Raw genomic sequence first — 17717 nt, forward strand, 5'->3', positions numbered from 1 at the left:
GGTTTGATGAATATTTGGAGTCCCTCCCCCTTTGACACCTTCTCCCAGCCAGAACATAAATGTTAAAAGATGTTTGTGATGGTTCATTACAAGGTGATTTACTGCTTTTTTTCAAGTTAAAACAAAACACATCAGCATGATGCTTCTCCTAGTCAGAGCCTGGCGCCCCCCTAGGATCAATTAAGGCCCCCACTAGCTCCCCCAGTGGCTATCGCACCCCCCCCCCCCCCCCTAAATTGCCTTAAAGGGACCACCCAGTGTATAGAAAAAACGTTCTCTGCACAGCCCTGGTGCACTGCACGCATCTGCAAGAGGAGTGCTGCTTTGAGAGATGGCGTGTGATTGGGGTTTGAGACCTATATGCCATCAGTCACAATGAGCCCTTTGAATGAATTATTAAAGACTCAGACGGGCATGGAGCGCCTCTAACGGCACTGTTCCAGGAGGCGCTGTGAGGAGCCCTTGTGAGCAGGGGGAGGGCGGCGGCACCCGAGGGGTTAAAGGGAAAGTTCGCCGCACAGAGTCCGCCTGAGAAATCTCGGATGGGCCGGAGCTCCGGATCCAGGCCCGAGGACTCTTTACCCAAATATGGAGGCTTTCTGCCTGGGTTTCAGCCACGCCGGCCCCGGCCCAAGCGCGCTGCTTCCCGGATGGTTAGGTCACCCACAAGGGCCGGGCCTCTCCTCCTACCGAGGCTTTCAGAGCCAAGAGAGAGGGTGTCCGGAGCGTGTCCATCTGCGCGACTCTCTAGGAAACAAACTACACATACAATTATCACCGATTTCCGTCATAAAATATACCCAACTGAGTGCTGTGGCGAACTTTTCACTTTATTCCAGTTGGATATCGCAACTGGGCAGCGGTAGGAACTTTGGCAAGTTGCCAAGTTAGCCAACAATGCTAAGTTGTGATGGATAGCCTAATGTCCAACATATAAACCACCAACTGGAGCTCAAAGGATTCCCTTTGTACCCGGTTAAACTGAATTTCCGTCACGGGGCACATTTTTAGCGTGAGCAGTTTTATTCAGCTCGCAAACTTTTCAAAGTTCTGTCAGAAACTTTTTAACTTCACACTGTTGCAAAGTTTTATGCTTTCCTACATTGGTCTGAAAAATTTGATTTTTACACAAACTTGTATTGCAAATGGCAAATCTGCAAAGAAAAATTCTGCGTGTATTGAACAATATGCGACAATAAACTGCAAAAAGTAACCCTTCAGAGAGAAAGCCAGCATGCACTCGCCGTTGTGCCTGGGTCTGCTTAGAGTGAGAATGATCTCGCAGTGAGGCGAAAACCTTCTTGCAATCCACAGAAAAACTTCGCAGTGGTGAATGGGAACGTAAAGTGGGAACCTTACCAAACATCATGAACGGGGAAAATTGTGCACTTCGCAAAACTTTGCGGATGAAAATCCGGTTTCCATCCTTCATTTTATACAGTCAGCATCTGGGAGTGAATTTAAAGTGATTTGGCACCATGGTTCTACTCAGTTGGTGCATGAAATGCGTCATCACTGAAAACTTGAGGGGACATTGCAGGTGCTACCAAAAATGGGGAGAGGGGAGATGCTGGTTGTTGCAACCGCTTCAAGAGTTGCCCGCCGAGCCAGGGATTCACGCAGGCAGCCCGGTGTCTTCCTACCATTCGAAAGTCCAAAATGGTGACTCAATCCAGTTGGCGTACGCAGTTAGGCAGCCACAGACCCCGATGAGAAGGGCTCAACCTTATAGAAAAACCACCAAAGTGGGCCCGAGTCCTCACATGCCCTCAGGTGGCTCTCCAGAGTCACCGAACACTTGATAATCCTTTGCCAGAGCCTCCCAACAGCATTCAGTCGGCAGATGGTACTCATGCGATCCTTCCCTCGATCACAAAGTAGAAGAGGGATCAGAAGATTGAAGTGGTGGGCAGCCATAGCTGGATGGTCAAAAAAGGGCTAAGACTTGATGAATCTAAGACAGAAGATCAAACTCCTTCTGAGATTGATTTCGTTCCATCTGGGATAGCTGCCTGGCCAAGGGTACATTAGAAAATCTTTCTAATGGGCAACTTGGAATCGAAATTATGCAAGAAGATAACACTATGAAACCCCAACAGTTAACGTTGATGCCGACTGGCCTATGGATAAATGGATACATGCGACTGATCATCTAAAATTATCATCTTCAATTGTTGACTTCGGTGCGCCATACTGTAGAAGAACAAGATCATGCTAAGATTACTTGGTCCATTACTGAGGTAAAAATGGAGTACATTCATTCTTTTCTAGTTGACGCCTTCAATGCTAATGTGAGTGAATTACAATTATTGCAAAACGCGCTGCTAACGCACTAATGGATTTACCAAAAGACTGCACATCTCACCACTTCTGACTAGCATGCAAAGTTTCCCGGTGATGGTCAGGATAAGGGCCTCTTTCTGTACTGCACAAGATATGCATGGCAATGCATCAACCCCTTCGAAACATAGACTGCAGATTTACCAACCCTCATGAGCCTTAAGATTGGGTAATCAAATTCTATTTAGACCTGCATGGGACCCGGAGGAAGTGGACTGAGTAGCAATCATTTCAGCCTAGAAGAGTGTACCCTCTGGAATGATCCCCCAGATCAGATGTGGTGTATTTAGCGATTGCTACTCCATTAGGAGGGTCTTTGAAACCTACCAATTTTAGGGCATGTTGGCCAACAATTCCATCATGTGGATGCCTCTCATGACTCATCAGTTTAGAATAAAACATTTGGATACAGCACAGCTTCTAGAAGGGATGTGTCCTTTACTCAGCACTTCCACAAAAGACGGGGATTAATCAAGGGTCCATCCATTTCTTGCCCCAACTACTGTCAGGACCCTTTCTGAGCGGATGGAGACCTAGAGACTAGGTTGGGCCTTCAGCATACAAGGAGCAGGCAGGGAAAAAGCAGCACTCCTTCCTCAGACATCCTTGATCTGGGAGAGACAAAATGGTCCACTTGTCCTCTCCCAGAAGCAAATGTTTCTTCACTTTATCATTTCTTTATTTAGCTGCCACAAGGCAAAGTTGTTGACTTGAAATGCTGCACAATGGAACAGTACTGTAGACACGATGGTAGGCCAAGAGTTATTGAATAGCACATAGGTCCATCTGTGTGAACATTAACTGCAAAGCTGTTTAAACCTAACCATAACAGGAAAGATAAGTCAAAATACTCATATTTACAGAGTCTGGGGAGTGAGGTTGTCACTCTTTGCCTCTTGCAGCCAGAAGACTATTCTTTGAGGCGGTTTTAAACTCTTGGTTTGAGGAGTTGCGAGTGAGTTCCAGAGGATGGGTCCCTGCAGGTAAAAGTACAGGTGCCCAGTCTGGGAGAGACACTTTAAACCACTTTGAGTTGAAAAGTAATGTAGACAGGTTTCCTAGCATGCCCCAGTGAGAAAGTCAACAAAAATCTGCCTTGAATTTGGAGGCCTTGCAAAACTGCATACCTGAGCAGAATTCGGCCAGCTGCCACAGTATCACGGAAATAAAAGTCGAGGAAAGAAATACATGTTGCATTTTAAGGAATGATGGCTGCACTTGTAGATTCCAGTCTTCTCACATCTGTCTGAAAAGGATACATTTATGAATGAGGAGACAAATAGGAGGAGATGTGGCGTAGCCACTAGAAGTCCCAACTTTGGACCAGAGGAACCAAGTTTGAATCCCGACTTCGGCTCAACATCTTGCGATTCTGCACAAATCAGTTAATTTTTCTGTGTCTTAAAAAACAAAAGCGTAACAGGATCCAGTTCCTTTGTGAAGCCTCACTAATGACCCCCCAACAAGTTTGCACAACATAAAACTGCAAAAAAAAAAAAAAATACCTTGTCTACTTGCTATACCTTACTCAGTGGTAACCAGGCTTCCAGCTTTGCTTTAACTTACAATGATTCAATCATGAGTATTTGATACATTTTTGAAACAAATTCCTGAGCTCTTGAAACATGGCAAGAGTGTCTCATGTGTGTAGGGTTGCACTTAGTACCAGGGAGGTGACATTTTAAAACTGTGCACAGGTCGCTGGTGTTTGGGTACCAGGCCCCAAAGACAAGAGAATCATAACACCAAGGAGATACCAAGAATCCAGGGGTCTAAAGTGAGCAAAAAACTGGAAGAAATGTGGTAAGTAGATGGACTGCCTAAAATAGCATAGCAAAATATACAGATATGATAATATATGCAGGGACGAGAAGAAGCAACTTAGGAAGCAATCAAAATAAAACAAGAGGAAATTATTGAGAAAGCATGCGATTGAGAAATTTCTTCAGGAGGAGAGTTCCAGTGCACTGGTGAGGACACGTGGTCAGATGGAGGCTGAAATGTGGTCGGTCGATGGGCAAGGGCTATCATATATATGTTCTAGCTAACCTGAGACCTGATGTCTGAGGCTTTTTTCAGTGCTTACTTTGAAAGAAAAAAGAAGTACAGGGTCCAAGGTAGTTCACATGGGTCCATTGCAGCTGGCACTACCCACATGCCACTTTAAACTGCAGGTTTAAGTCTTAGTTTTATCATGTTTTGGAGAAATATTAAAGTGTTAATTGCTTCACTGATGAACGTTGTTAAAACAAGCATTTGCAATGCAAGCGGTCTCGCGTTTGCTTGAGCTCGAGCAATTAGCATTGCAAACGCCTAACCGGACGTTTCTTGCCACATAAATTGAAAATAAAAATAGAACAGTTTCACATAACTAACTGGACTTTTCTTGCCATATAAACTGAAACGTAAAACTTTCACTTAAGCAAGCTGATGGCCGCCATCACTGCAAAGCAGACACACAAAGGGAAATAAAAGTTCACTCGTAGTGAAATCTATCGGCAAAAGTGCAATTATCCATGTAACGGGCAAAAGTGCAATTATCTATGTAACTGTCAAAAGTGCAACTAACTATGTAACAGGGTCGATGTCATGCAAAGCGCTCGACTTCTGCCCAGCAAGATCGCGCTGCGAAAAAAAGAGAAAAAGTAGTCGAGAAACTAGATGGAAAATGTGGAGCCTCGTATGTTTCAGTACTTGGTCGCTGCGCTCGAGGAGGGATAAACACCGGAAAAAGCATGACTTATGCATGCCTTTCACTAAGGAAACAGATTTTAAAAGGCAAGCCCACGAGCCAATGAAAGAGACTGACGTGCCATTGCCGTAGTTTGAAGCCCAAAGAGATTACAACACAGGACAGAGCGCTTTGTGCTCGCCCCTAAAAAAGTACACACAGCGCCACCATGTGGTGGATTCTCATAAATGCGACCCAGTGTTTACCAATAAGTGGTAGTGCTGAACACCGGCAAACATCAGCAACAATTAAGCACTGGCTTTTTTCACATTCCGAGTCCATGAGAGCACATGTTAGTATATGCGGGCCATTGTGTCAGGATTCCACTAAGATCTGGTGAAAACAATTTACCACAAAAAAATAATCAGGCAAAATGTTCCTTTCTGTAAACCTGCAGAGTGGTAACCTGGCATTTTATATGCACAAACCTGCTACAGAAATAGGCAGATTTCCAACACAAACTACCCAGACTGAAATACTAAGAATCTTTAATGTTCCTCTGATTCTTGTGCCGCTGTGAAATTACCACCTGCAATTTGCTGCACTTTTTGCTTGCAGTGGGCAGAAGGTGAATTTGTCAAAATGGCAGATCGACTCTGTGATTCACATCGGTGTTTCATGGACCAAAAATAAAACAAATAAAATGTCTGGCCCTACCTCTATGTCCTCAGTCCTGTTAATCTTGGGTTACTAGAGCCAAATAGGACGTCACCGCCTCTTCTGGAGAGGGATGGCTCTGATCTTTAGTTCGACCACGCAAGCGCTCTGGCCTGTTGTATTCTACTTGTGGGCTTTTAACCACTCCCACCGCACACCTATCACTATCACTCGTTCATGGGCTTGCCTTTCAAAAATCCGCAGTTATCATTGGTAAATGCTTTACGTTTGTCCCTCTTCGGGGGGGTTTTGTTACCGCCTTGGACACCGACCCTGTTACATGGATAATTGCTTGTTTGCCGATATGTTTGACTGCGAGCAAACTTATTTTTCCTTTTGTGTGTCTCCTTTGCGCTCATGCTCATGACGGCCTTGGCGCTTTGAACCGTCTCGCTTATGTCAATTGTTTTTCTTTTCATTTTCAATTTATGTGGCAAGAAAAGTCAAGTTAGGAATTTACAACGCTAATAGCTTTAACTCGTTCTTTGCCAATACTTGTTTTGTTAATGCATCCTTGTAGGCTCCAAGTACAAAACACTCTGGCCCATTCATTGTCTCAGAAAGAATAGCAACGGCCCAGCGAGCATGCTTTGACGTAGGCATGTAAAAATCCTCTTCTTGGGTGTCATCGGTCCTAACAAAAGCCCACGTGAGGCACCATTCAAAATGTGCAGTGTTAAATGAGCCATCATTACGTCTTCAGCATGGAAACTATTGTGGTGCAGTTTTGCCAGTCACGTGACCTACGACTAAATTTACCTACCCATAGTTCCGTGTCACTTCTGAGTCCTCCTGTAATTTCTTTTTCTGGCAACAACTGTTTTATCAATGTACCGAATTACAACAATTATTATAAATTGGTTGTATTTTAAAGAGTTTTCTAAGATGAACTTAGCAAACTAGATCCCCCTGGCAGTCTGTGGAACGGTGTTTCCTGGCACCACAGACGGCGGCCATGAAAAGTACACTCACATTTCTCTTCAAACCGAATATATCTTTCACCTTTTACTAAAGATTTCCATGGAGAGGAAAATTTACAAGTTTCATTCAATTTTTGAAATCCCTGCCAAGTGCAGGGTTACTCTTATTTAGTAACCGAAAGTATAACTATATAGTAGACGGATTGATTATTTGCTGGTTCCTCAAGTGCAAAAACATTCTTTTGTTATCTGTCGATGCACTTTAGGGGAGTGATTCTTACTGTGACGCGGTTAACCTATAAGCCCCGTTACATGAAATATAAGAAGGAGGCATGCTGCACAAAAAACTCCATATCATCCGAAAGGATCCACTACCATGTGGGAAGCAGCGATATATAACAACAGGTAAAGAAGAATAAACTGGTAAATGAAACACATAACTGTATCCAATCTGAGTTTTATTTCTGGATCGGCTTTTGCTTCTTCTTTCTCATTGAGACTTTATTCAAACCCATCTGTGACCTAATTGTAAAGATGTGTTAAAGTATACATTTACAAACATACATATATGTGTGTAAAACGTACATATTTTTATATCATGCCACAGTATAATGGCCGACATTGAAGCTGGTGAATAAAGTTTGAATCTAGCACAATTAACCTCCTGCGATTCTGGGAAAAACACTTAATCAACCCTTTCCTAAAACCCACAAGCAATAGCAAAGCCAATAGGTCGTACTTATGCAAGATCTATTGACTTTGTCTGTGCTATTTGCCTGGCTGCTATGCATCATGGCTAAAAGTAAAAAAAAAAAAATAATAATAATAATATTAAAAAAAAGTGCTAGGGCGCTGTTAACGCTTGCTCCATCTTATCGCCTTTTACTTTTATTTTATTTTGAAACATTCTGCACAGCAGCCTCACTGCTGTACAACATGGCAAAAAAGATTGACAAAGCCAATAGGTCTCCAATAGGTGAGACCTATTGCCTTTATCAATGCTTTGAGAAAAAAACAATATGATGAGGCTAGACCCGGACATTATTCATTAGGTCGAGCGCGCAAGCGCTGTAACCTGTTGTACTCTGTCTGCGGGCTTTTAACCACGCCCACCCATCACTATCACTCATTCATGGGCTTGCCTTTCAAAAATCCTTTGTTCTCATTGGTAAATGCTTTATGTTTTTCCCTGCTTGGGGCGGTTTTGTTACCGCCTTGGACACCGACCCTGTTACATGGCTAATTGCACGTTCGTTGCTATGTTTGACTGCAAGCAAACTTCTTTTTCTTTTTGTCTCTCTCCTTTCGCTTACACTCATGGTGGATGTGGTACTTTGAATCGGTTCGCTTATGTCAACTGTTTTCCTTTTCAATTTATGTGGCAAGAAAAGTCCAGTTAGGAATTTACAAACACTAATAGCTTTAACTCGAGCAAACGCGAGACCCATTGCATGGTAAATGCTTGTAAAAAGTTAGCCATTGCTTCTAGAAATTAATGGAGAAATACAGCAGGGAGTCACTGAACATCACATCTGTGCCAGCAGTGGTCTTGGGAGCTATAAATAATGCAAGTGTACCACCCAGGGAAGTGCTTTATATCTTTCAAGGAGTATGGAAGCACTCTATAACTACAAAAAATATCCAATCAAGATATCAGAGATCCCAAATTACAACTAGGGCTCACAATTTTATGGTATTTATTTTTTTATCAATTCCATCTGTATTTTTGAATATTTCTTTTTTTGCTATCTTAGTGGTGTTTATCCATATTTACTTTGCTTTTTGAGAATAAATGGGAGTTGTAAAATGGTATTTTTCCATTATTATTTAACTGATAAACATGCACAGGTGCTTTATTGCCTGTCGAGTTTTATTTAAGCAGCCAAATAAGAGCAAAATATCACACCCACAAGTGTCAGCATTATAACACAAATGTATGTTAACATATGCCCAATTTAGGGAAATCTCACCCTGTTTTTTTAACTTCCCATTCTGTCTATCTGCTCGGCTGTTGTCCTGGAAATCACGAGTCGCACACAAGAAGCACAATTTTCCGTATTATTCCGCTTTCAAAAATAAAAACAGAAAGGAAACACACTGTATCTTTTATTACCCTGTATTTATCTGTAAAAATCAGTAAAAACAGAAAACTGGGAGCCTTAATTTCAACCCACCGTGCTCCCAAACTGTAGAATCAACTTGGATATAAAATGGCTATTCAGAGTGATTGCCGCACAGCGACAGCCAGTACGAAACCGCCTCTTGGCGCGACATACACAGCCCACATTTAGGGAGAATTAAAAATAGGGGGCAATAATGCGTGTTAACAAAGTTGTGTCAATTAAGGAGTGACGTAGCCAAGTCGCTATGGGCCCCAGAGCGAGCTAGTAAAATGGGCCCCAATCCCTTTTTAGTAGCGGAAACAGCTAAAACTTGTGTGTAGTGACCCGTAGACCCGGTGCCACTCCACCTGCTGCACAATTGATAACTACATCTGTGCTCTAAGTAAGCATTTGTATTACGCCTATCATGTTTAAATTTTTGTGAGTTTGACTACATGAAAATCCTGATTTTGTAATTGTCTTATGTCACAAAAGAGTTACACCTGGCAGGAGATCTGCAGGGGTTCTGTTGGCCCAAGCAAGTGCAGCAGGGGTCTAGTAAATGAGAGTATTAATTAATACTAAAAATACTACTAATTATAAGGCCACTTATAAACAATAATACAGGGAGTGCAGAATTATTAGGCAAGTTGTATTTTTGAGGATTAATTTTATTATTGAACAACAACCATGTTCTCAATGAACCCAAAAAACTCATTAATATCAAAGCTGAATATTTTTGGAAGTAGTTTTTAGTTTGTTTTTAGTTTTAGCTATGTTAGGGGGATATCTGTGTGTGCAGGTGACTATTACTGTGCATAATTATTAGGCAACTTAACAAAAAACAAATATATACCCATTTCAATTATTTATTATTACCAGTGAAACCAATATAACATCTCAACATTCACAAATATACATTTCTGACATTCAAAAACAAAACAAAAACAAATCAGTGACCAATATAGCCACCTTTCTTTGCAAGGACACTCAAAAGCCTGCCAATCATGGATTCTGTCAGTGTTTTGATCTGTTCACCATCAACATTGCGTGCAGCAGCAACCACAGCCTCCCAGACACTGTTCAGAGAGGTGTACTGTTTTCCCTCCTTGTAAATCTCACATTTGATGATGGACCACAGGTTCTCAATGGGGTTCAGATCAGGTGAACAAGGAGGCCATGTCATTAGATTTCCTTCTTTTATACCCTTTCTTGCCAGCCACGCTGTGGAGTACTTGGACGCGTGTGATGGAGCATTGTCCTGCATGAAAATCATGTTTTTCTTGAAGGATGCAGGCTTCTTCCTGTACCACTGCTTGAAGGTGGTGTCTTCCAGGAACTGGCAGTAGGACTGGGAGTTGAGCTTGACTCCATCCTCAACCCGAAAAGGCCCCACAAGCTCATCTTTGATGATACCAGCCCAAACCAGTACTCCACCTCCACCTTGCTGGCGTCTTAGTCGGACTGGAGCTCTCTGCCCTTTACCAATCCAGCCACGGGCCCATCCATCTGGCCCATCAAGACTCACTCTCATTTCATCAGTCCATAAAACCTTAGAAAATCATTCTTGAGATATTTCTTGGCCCAGTCTTGACGTTTCAGCTTGTGTGTCTTGTTCAGTGGTGGTCGTCTTTCAGCCTTTCTTACCTTGGCCATGTCTCCGAGTATTGCACACCTTGTGCTTTTGGGCACTCCAGTGATGTTGCAGCTCTGAAATATGGCCAAACTGGTGGCAAGTGGCATCGTGGCAGCTGCACGCTTGACTTTTCTCAGTTCATGGGCAGTTATTTTGCGCCTTGGTTTTTCCACACGCTTCTTGCGACCCTGTTGACTATTTTGAATGAAACGCTTGATTGTTCGATGATCACGCTTCAGAAGCTTTGCAATTTTAAGAGTGCTGCATCCCTCTGCAAGATATCTCACTATTTTTGACTTTTCTGAGCCTGTCAAGTCCTTCTTTTGACCCATTTTGCCAAAGGAAAGGAAGTTGCCTAATAATTATGCACACCTGATATAGGGTGTTGATGTCATTAGACCACACCCCTTCTCATTACAGAGATGCACATCACCTAATATGCTTAATTGGTAGTAGGCTTTCGAGCCTATACAGCTTGGAGTAAGACAACATGCATAAAGAGGATGATGTGGTCAAAATACTCATTTGCCTAATAATTCTGCACTCCCTGTACATATAGTGCAATAGTAACAATCTGTGTGCCACAAGAGGAGCAAGTTTGGTAATGATAATATATATGCGTCACAAGCTGCACACTTAGTATTATACACAAAAGAATGTGTACGTTTACCAGGATCAATGTGTCATAAACGTCTGAATTCATGAAAGCTGTGGCCGGGGTCTTAGAAGGTTCACCCGATGGGGGGAGCCTTCGGAAAACAGTCGTAAACCTGAGAGTACATTCTCGAGACAGACCCCGAGGAGCCCGGGGGTCGCGCCTCACCTCATAGCGCCGTGACTTCATTGAAAGTTTGGGGGCTAACGTCATTGCCGGAAAGGGCTGACGCCGAGGCACGCCCTGAGTTTATCACAGGCTGAACGTGCAGCTTTCATCCGAGAAGTGCCCCAGACATACATTTTTTGGACGGAGTGCAATTCCCAAAGACAAAAAGCAAAAGCGCTATTTATAGAAGAAACGTGCCTCCTACGTTTAGACAGACGATTCCAGCCGTCAGGGGCGCAGCTTGCTCAGTATATGATTGGGGAGGGGGGTTTGAGCGTCAGATTTCCCAACAGTCACGCTGGCACTTCTTAAAAAAACACACATTACCTGAGAAGCAGGACATGGGGAGTGCTTAAGAAGCAGTGGAATGGCTGAGGAGTGCAGATTTTTAAGGGTACTTAAAACTCAAGATTTTTTAAACAAATCAACATTTTTAAGGCCTTCAAAACATGGATGAAAGGATGTGTTTTTGTCAGTGTGGGCACACAACAATCCAAGGTGAAATTCCATACACACAATTTACACGACTGAAAGCACTTGCACCCAACTATCAATGTATTTGTAAAGCACGGCTATTCACCCCTTAGGGTCTCAAGGCGCTGGGGGGGGAGGTGTTGGGGGGAGCAGTAAGTGAAGGTCAGAGGGGATCAGATGAAGAGCCAAGTTCTGAGGTAGAATACAGTTTTTAAGAGGGGTGTGACACCCCAAACACCACCCTGCCAAGTGGTTACTAATTTTTACCCAGGCCCAAGACACAGCAGCAGTCAATGAAAACAATTTAGGGGATTAGGTGAGGCCAGTTCCAGGAGCATGCTGGGTCAGTCCTTCCCATAAGCCCCTGGGGCAGGGTTCAGAAGTGTGGGTGCCTGGGGTGCTTCTAGGATAAGGCGTCCAAGTCATTATTTAAAGGGGAGCTCCACCAGAGAGAAAACAAAAATATCTTAACCAACTTTCCAATCACTAAATCACCAGCAATAAGCATTCCAGAATAAAGCCCTTCACGGGTCACAGACTATCAGAGAAGAGACTGGGGCAACAGGGCACAACACAATCACACACAGTATGGTAGAAACAACAGACAAAATAGACAAAGGATGTAACATGACTTGTCTAGGATCACACAAAATATCTCAGGAGTGACTGGGACAACCAAGGAATCAAATTAACTGATGTAGTGATGCACAGTATCAGCGGAACAACTAGGTCACAGGAATATAGCGCCAATCACCAAAGATCGAACCGTGGGGCAATTGTGTGCGTTTGTGTCAAAGGTCCTTATTGCAATTATGTATGTATACTCTATAAAATCTAGGCACAATCGCAAAATAAGACTGTAATTTGACGTAGATAGGGAACATCATACTAGGAGGTCTGCCACAAACAATAATATAAGGCAAAGAACGTTTTGATATATAATTCAATATATATTACCATATATACATGTGAAAACGTGCAGTGTCCCATGTGAGATGGAAACCAAACACAATGATACAATTACATAAATATACAAAAAAACAAACAAACAAAAAAACAACCCAATCTATATCTATATATATATATATATACATATATATACATATATACATATATATATATATATATATATACATATATGCACATAAAATTCTTATGAAATATGGGGTCTCATCAGGACCATTAAATGTATGGCGCACCTGATCGGGGCAAAATAAACCTAAAAAGAAGTACACCCCATCACAAGTGCTCAACAAAATGTAGGAACCTACATGGGGAACCCTGTCTAGGAACCCCACTTAAAGAAAATCCTGTTTGTAATAGTGAGGATCCGTGTATAATCACATATTGAATGAATAGCCAGAATCAAGACAGTGGGCTGCGAGATACAACTTCACCATGCTAGACAGGATCCTGTTCCCCTCGTAAGTACCTACATTTTGTTGATCACTTATGGTGGGGTGCACCCTTTTTTAGGTTTCTTTTGCCTCCATCAGGTGTCAAATGAACTGTTAAGACACTGGTTCTTATTGAGTAGGGTTGTCTTTGTGTTTTGTTTTAGTCTGTGTCAAATATGCCATGCATTGTCAAGGGTCTCACATAGCATCAGAAATGTGTATGGTGAAGTTGGGTAACATCTTTCTTGCATTTGCTTAGTGCATTCTATACAGTCAGTGAGTGCGGTCAGTAAAGAGACTTATTTCAAATCATAGTTTTTCGACTTTTAGTAAAGGGTATCCGGAGACTAACATATGTTTATTTCACTTACATCAATATTCGTTTAGTGGATGCGATCTCATTCCACACACACGCACTAATGTTACAGAGCAGATCCAGTGGGATGCATCAAGCCACCATCTTCACGCTTAACTCTCTTAGATGGCCAACACGGGACAAACTCCACTCTCTGGACCACACCACAGCTTCCACACCTGGCTCCTTTGGTGCCTTTGTAAGAAAGTAATTTTTATATTTGTAATTAGGGTGAATGGGTTCATGCTGGTGAAAGAGAAAAGCTGTAAACAGGGGAGTAACCAGAACAATAACAAGCACTTGCAATGCAATGGGTCTCGCATTTGCTTGAGTTAGAGCTATTAGCCTTGTAAACTCTTAACCAAACTTTTTCTTGCCACATAAATTGAAAATGAAAAGTAATAGTTTCACATAAGTGAGCCGATTCAAAGTGCCACGCCATGAGCGTTAAGGAGACACACAAAAGGAAAAGGAAGTTCGCTCGCAGTCAAACGTATCAGCAAAAGTGCAATTAGCCATGTAACAGGGTCAATGTCCAAGGAGGTAACCAAACCGCCCCATGGAGAGACAAACGTAAACCATTTACCAACGATTTCAAAGGATCTTTGAAGGGCAAGCCCATGAATGAGTGATAGTGATGGGCGTGAGGTTGCCATGGTTAAAAGCCCAAAAGGATAACAACACATCGGAAAAGCTACTCTTGCGTGCTGCTATGCTCATCCTAAAAAGCTGCTCTCTTTGAAGGACAAGGCACTAAACATGTGAGCAAAGTGGGAGATACCGACCATTTCTATGCAGGCCTGTGAGTACTGTTGCATGTTCACCAGCCTTTGCTTCCTTCTCCCTTCCTCCCTGCCTTCTTACACTTACTCTATCCTTTCTTCAGTGTTTTTTCTTTCCCTTTAATTCTTCATTAATTTTTTTCTCCTCTATAATTCATTCAAACCTTATCTTTTACCTTTCATTCCTTATATCATTCTTCATTTTCTACTTTCTAGTGTTCTTTACTTCTTTCTCTCCTTAAATCACTTCTCTCTACATTAATTTCTATCTGTTCCTTCTTTCCATATCGCCATCACGCTACCTTTCTGTTCTTCAATATTTCACTTTTTCCTTTTGGCCGTCTTTACTTAGTTCATTCTTTTTTTATTACTCATCTTCCTGTCCTTCCTTCTCCCCTTTTCATTTTTCATTTCCTTCTTTAATTCTCTCTTCTGCTTTCCTTCCATTGCCCTTCTTTCCTTTTGTCCCCTTTGTCTGTCATTCCTTTCTTCCAGATTTATTTTCTGTTATTTCAATTTTTTCCTGCTTCCTTTCCTGCTAGTATTTTTCTTTATTATTTCGTTATTATCCCCCTTTCTTCCTGCCACCCTGCTTTCTTTCTCTTACTTCCTTTCCATCTATTTTTCCTCTTTCTTTCTCCCTTTTTTGTTCTTTGTTCTCTTTCTACCCTTTCCGTCTTTCCATTCTTCATTTCTGCTTCCTTTCAAAAATCCTGTTTTCTTTCTTTCTGACCACTTTTCTTTCTTTGCAGTCCTATTTCCCTTTCTCCTCCTTGTTCGCACACTTCGTTAGTCTCTGTTCTTTACTGATTAATGTGCAATAAAGAACTAGTTATTCTGCCCCCCCCCCCTGAAGCTGGTGTGGCTACTACATCACTATGCCCTTGGCTCTGAGAAGGGAATTTGTGCCCAATAGGACAGCAGTGAGTGTTCTTCTTTACAAGAGGATCACCTTCCAATGTGTTGTTATCTATTTGGGCTTTTAACCACGGCAACCTCACACCCATCACTATCGCTCGTTCATGGGCTTGCCTTTCAAAAACCCGTTGTTATCATTTGTAAATGCTTTTCGTTTGTCCCTCCTTGGGGCGATTTGGTTACTGCCTTGGACATCGATCCTGTTACATGGTTAATTGCACTTTTGCCGATACGTTTACTGTGAGCAAATTTATTTTTCCTTTTGTGTGTCTGCTCGTGGCATGGTGCTTTAAATCGGCTCGCTTATGTGAAACTCTATTACTTTTTATTTTCAATTTATGTGGCAAGAAAAGTTTGGTTAGGAGTTTACAATCTCCTTAGCAAGTCACCTTGACTTCCTCCAGCCACCACACCTCATCCCGGCAGGCCACATTGATTACCTTCTGCACCAGAATTGGGGGATAGGCACATTCCCTCTATGATGAGATCTGCCCAACCTAAGATAGTCAATTACAAAAGATGAGTTTATCTCCTGAGGGTTTGGTCAACATGGTAGGGAAGAGGTGAAGGTCTGGAGTTCATAATGTCGGGTACCCTACAAGGTATGGGTCGGGGTAGCTACAGCGCCATATAAAGAGGTTGGTAAACTAACGACCGTTGCAAGATCTGTACCCCTTGCAGTGGCAATCTCCAGCAGCATGTTTGCTCAAACAGTTCGGTTTTCAGCAGCCTCCTGACAGAAGGTAGATTTCATCTCCTCCCAAAGATGGTTGAGAGCTTTTCAGAGCCTGGAGTCATGTTCTGTAAGGGAAACAACACTGCTTTGTCTCTTCAAACTTTGGTTGGCAGATTGCTTGTGGCTTCTTGTTTGTATGTAGTGGAAAAACAAGCTTTCACAGACACCTTGGCTTTCAACACAGAACGCCTTGCCCAGGGATGCCACAGAAGGTGTCAATTCTGATTTCCACCAGAAACCAAAGGAGCGCTTGTCAGGCAAGTTTCACTTGTACACAATTGCTCTTCTAAAGCAGAATTTCACCAACTCATTTTATATTCAAAGTCAGTCAATCACCTTTTTGGGGTCCCATTGCTTATTCGGTCGCCTCAAACCAGGTGTGCCGTGGTGGGGGTGCACATCATCGCCTCCTGGTGATTGGTATGTAGGAGTGATAGGATTTTTTAATAGGGCGGTGGGGATTTTGGTGACCCCAACTACATTGGAGGAGAGGTAAGGTCAGAGGTAAGGTTATGACTACCTTTTTGTCTTTACGTGATGGGAGTTGGGCTACGCCACTCAAAGGGTTGGATTTGACACCAACCAATATCATAATATGCCACCTGATGCCCTGAGAATTCTGGTCCTTCCATGCAGTACCATACACAGACCAGGAGCCTGGCAATAGCGGTCACCCCAGGCTCATTCTACAGGCAGGGGTGGGTCCTGATGGACCGGGAAAGTATCTGGAGATCCGCAGTTCCAATCCCTGGAGCAGGGTAACCAGAAAGACTCGATGAGACCCTTAATCTGAAGAGTAAAAGTCAAGGAAGAATCAATTCAGTAACCAAGACATTGTATCCCAGAGGTAAGATAGGTAAGGGAAACAGTATAAAAGATGCCGCTTGTCATCAGCTCATTGAGTGTGCTATGGGTGTGTGTGTGCGTGTGTGTGTGCTATAGATGTGTGTATATTTATATATATACATATATACACATACATACGTATATATATATATATATATATATATATCTCCCCCGAGGTCACGAGTGGTTAACGTTCTGACGTGGTCATCAAGGCTGAGAGACACGGAGGCAAGAGTTTGAAAATAATTCTGGCTGATGCCTGTAAGATGCAGATTTCGTGCAGAACGTGGTTCGAGGCAGTGTGGCATGTTGAGTAAGGCATGTTTGATGGCACTTTCATTAAGCTCTGAGGGTAACGCACTCAACGTACTGCCAGTCGTGGGTGGGGGAACAAAAATAATATATATATATATATTTAAAATAAAAATAAAAAAACATACGTTCTCTGCACCGCTGCACATCTGCTCTCTCCCGCGCTGCAACCACCAGCTCCCAGCCTGCCCAGCAGCCATCATGATGCTGCTCAGAGCAGTGTTAAGATTGGCTGGAGCGCCCTGGCTGGGAGCTCCAACGCAGCCTGGGAGCCTGGGCTTGCTCTCTCCAACCCGGCAACACAGTGTCAGGTTGTAGAGAACCCTTGTGCGCATGTGCGTTTGGCCAGCCGTCAAACATACAGGCACACTGAGGGGAGTACTCTCTGCACTCCCCTCAGTGCTCGTCACCCCCACGCCCCGCCTCTTTAAAAATAAAACGATAATAAATGTTGTTTATTACCGTTTTCCCAGAAAGTGTCAGATGGTTTCAGCTATTTTCATCCTGTCTGTGCATCACCCCTGAGGAAAGAGGCACTTTAGGGGACCTGCCACTGGCATGGGACAACTAAAGCTCGAGAGACAAGAGACAACAGGGCTCACAATTTGTGCAATATCAGACCTCATGATATTTGTTTCGTTTATGGCATAAGATTTTAAGCAATAGCACAATAAAAAAATAACAAATC

General features: G+C 42.8%; 1 protein-coding gene and 1 non-coding gene across 2 annotated transcripts in view; one reads left to right on the top strand and one right to left on the bottom strand.

Annotated features, from left to right (window-relative positions):
• Positions 1–17717, bottom strand: part of ARHGEF17 (Rho guanine nucleotide exchange factor 17) — a 491524-nt gene that overhangs the window by 414812 nt on the left and 58995 nt on the right. The window lies entirely within an intron of this gene.
• Positions 6693–6808, top strand: LOC138252452 (U5 spliceosomal RNA). The gene has a single exon (XR_011195199.1). It is a non-coding gene; the product is annotated as a U5 spliceosomal RNA (small nuclear RNA).

Source organism: Pleurodeles waltl, chromosome 8 (genome assembly GCF_031143425.1).
Source record: "Pleurodeles waltl isolate 20211129_DDA chromosome 8, aPleWal1.hap1.20221129, whole genome shotgun sequence".
NCBI lineage: Eukaryota > Metazoa > Chordata > Amphibia > Caudata > Salamandridae > Pleurodeles > Pleurodeles waltl.